Source organism: Bison bison, unplaced genomic scaffold (genome assembly GCF_000754665.1).
Source record: "Bison bison bison isolate TAMUID 2011002044 unplaced genomic scaffold, Bison_UMD1.0 scf7180017864379, whole genome shotgun sequence".
Classification (NCBI taxonomy): Eukaryota; Metazoa; Chordata; class Mammalia; order Artiodactyla; family Bovidae; genus Bison; species Bison bison.
Window position 1 is genome coordinate 6,286,028 of NW_011494951.1, and position 3,032 is coordinate 6,289,059.

Here is a 3,032-nt window from a genome sequence, read left to right on the forward strand (position 1 = left end):
CACTGTTTCCACTGTTTCCCCATCTATTTCCCATGAAGTGGTGGGACCGGATGCCATGATCTTCATTTTCTGAATGTTGAGCTTTAAGCCAACGTTTTCACTCTCCACTTTCACTTTCATCAAGAGGCTTTTGAGTTCCTCTTCACTTTCTGCCATAAGGGTGGTGTCATCTGCATATCTGAGGTTATTGATATTTCTCCTGGCAAACTTGATTCCAGCTTGTGTTTCTTCCAGTCCAGCGTTTCTCATGATGTACTCTGTATAGAAGTTAAATAAGCAGGGTGACAATATACAGCCTTGACGTACTCCTTTTTCTAGTTGGAACCAGTGTGTTGTTCCATGTCCAGTTCTAACCATTGCTTCCTGACCTGCATACAGATTTCTCAAAAGGCAGATCAGGTGGTCTGGTATTTCCATCTCTTGAAGAATTTTCCACAGTTTATTGTGATCCACACAGTCAAAGGCTTTGGCATAGTCAATAGAGCAGAAATAGATGTTTTTCTGGAACTCTCTTGCTTTTTTGATGACCCAGTGGATGTTGGAAATTTGATCTCTGGTTCCTCTGCCTTTTCTAAAACCAGCTTGAACATCAGAGAGTTCACAGTTCACATATTGCTGAAGCCTGGCTTGGAGAATTTTAAGCATTACTTTACTAGTGTGTGAGATGAGTACAATTGTGCGGTAGTTTGAGCATTCTTTGGCATTGCCTTTCTTTGGGATTGGAATGAAAACTGACCTTTTCCAGTCCTGTGGCCACTGCTGAGTTTTCCAAATTTGCTGGCATATTGAGTGCAGCACTTTCACAGCATCATCTTTCAGGATTTGGAATACCTCAACTGGAATTCTATCACCTCCACTAGCTTTGTTCATAGTGATGCTTTCTAAGGCCCATTTGACTTCACATTCCAGGATGTCTGGCTCTAGGTGAGTGATCACACCATCGTGAGTATCTGGGTCGTGAAGATCTTTTTTGTACAGTTCTTCTGTGTAATCTTGCCACCTCTTCTTAATATCTTCTGCTTCTGTTAGGTCCATACCATTTTTGTCCTTTATGGAGCCCATCTTTGCATGAAATATTCCTTTGGTATCTCTGATTTTCTTGAAGAGATCTCTAGTCTTTCCCATTCTGTTGTTTTCCTCTATTTCTTTGCATTGATCGCTAAAGAAGGCTTTCTTATCTCTTCTTGCTATTCTTTGGAACTCTGCATTCAGATGTTTATATCTTTCCTTTTCTCCTTTGCTTTTCGCTTCTCTTCTTTTCACAGCTATTTGTAAGGCCTACCCAGACAGCCATTTTGGTTTTTTTGCATTTCTTTTCCCTGGGATGGTCTTGATTCCTGTCTCCTGTACATTGTCGCGAACCTCATTCCACAGTTCATCAGGCACTCTATCTATCAGATATAGACCCTTAAATCTATTTCTCACTTCCACTGTATAATCATAAGGGATTTGATTTAGGTTATACCTGAATGGTCTAGTGGTTTTCCCTAGTTTCTTCAATTTAAGTCTGAATTTGGCAATAAGGAGTTCATGGTCTGAGCCACAGTCAGCTTCTGGTCTTGTTTTTGCTGACTGTATAGAGCTTCTCCATCTTTGGCTGCAAAGAATATAATCAATCTGATTTCAGTGTTGACCATCTGGTGATGTCCATGTATAGTCTTCTCTTGTGTTGTTGGAAGAGGGTGTTTGTTATGACCAGTACATTTTCTTGGCAAAACTCTGTTAGTCTTTGCCTTGCTTCGTTCCGTATTCCAAGGCCAAATTTGCCTGTTACTTCAGGTGTTTCTTGACTTCCTACTTTTGCATTCCAGTCCCCTATAATGAAAAGGACATCTTTTTTTGGGTGTTAGTTCTAAAAGGTCTTGTAGGTCTTCATAGAACCGTTCAACTTCAGCTTCTTCAGCGTTACTAGTTGAGGCATAGACTTGGATTACCGTGATATTGAATGGTTTGCCTTGGAAACGAACAGAGATCATTCTGTCATTTTTGAGATTGCATCCAAGTACTGCATTTCGGACTCTTTTGTTGACCATGATGGCCACTCCATTTCTTCTGAGGGATTCCTGCCCGCAGTAGTAGATATAATGGTCATCTGAGTTAAATTCACCCCTTCCAGTCCATTTGAGTTCTCTGATTCCTAGAATGTCAGCATTAACTCTTGCCGTCTCTTGTTCGACCATTTCCAATTTGCCTTGATTCATGGACCTGACATTCCAGGTTCCTATGCAATATTGCTCTTTATAGCATCGGACCTTGCTTCTATCACCAGTCACATCCACAGCTGGGTATTGTTTTTGCTTTGGCTCCATCCCTTCATTCTTTCTGGAGTTATTTTTCCACTGATCTCCAGTAGCATATTGGGCACCTACTGACCTGGAGAGTTCTTCTTTCAGTATCCTATTATTTTGCCTTTTCATACTGTTCATGGGTTCTCAAGGCAAGAATACTGAAGTGGTTTGCCATTCCCTTCTCCAGTGGACCACATTCTGTCAGATCTCTCCACCATGACCCGTCCATCTTGGGTTGCCCCACAGGCATGGCTTAGTTTCATTGAGTTAGACAAGGCTGTGGTCCTAGTGTGATTAGATTGACTAGTTTTCTGTGAGTATGGTTTCAGTGTGTTGCCCTCTGATGCCCTCTCGTAGCACCTACCATCTTACTTGGGTTTCTCTTACCTTGGGCGTGGGGCATCTGAAAGCAGCTAATGTTCCTTACCTTGGACGAAGGGTATCTGAAAACTGCTTCAGAGTTTGTCAAATCCCCCTGTACACACAAGTGCTCCCAGGAGGTCTGGAATTTCCTCTCTGGTACCAGGCAAACATTGCTTGAACTTGAACAGTAAATCTGACACTGTGTTCCCACAAAGTAATTCCCATTTTACACACAAATCTGCTGAGGCTTAAAAACATTAAGTAAAATGCAGACCATGCATTATGCAATTGTGAAATGTTTTGTATAAGATCCAAGCATAAGTCTTCTTATCACTATAGTTACCATGAGATAGGAGAGCATTTCAGAAGCTGACTGATAGA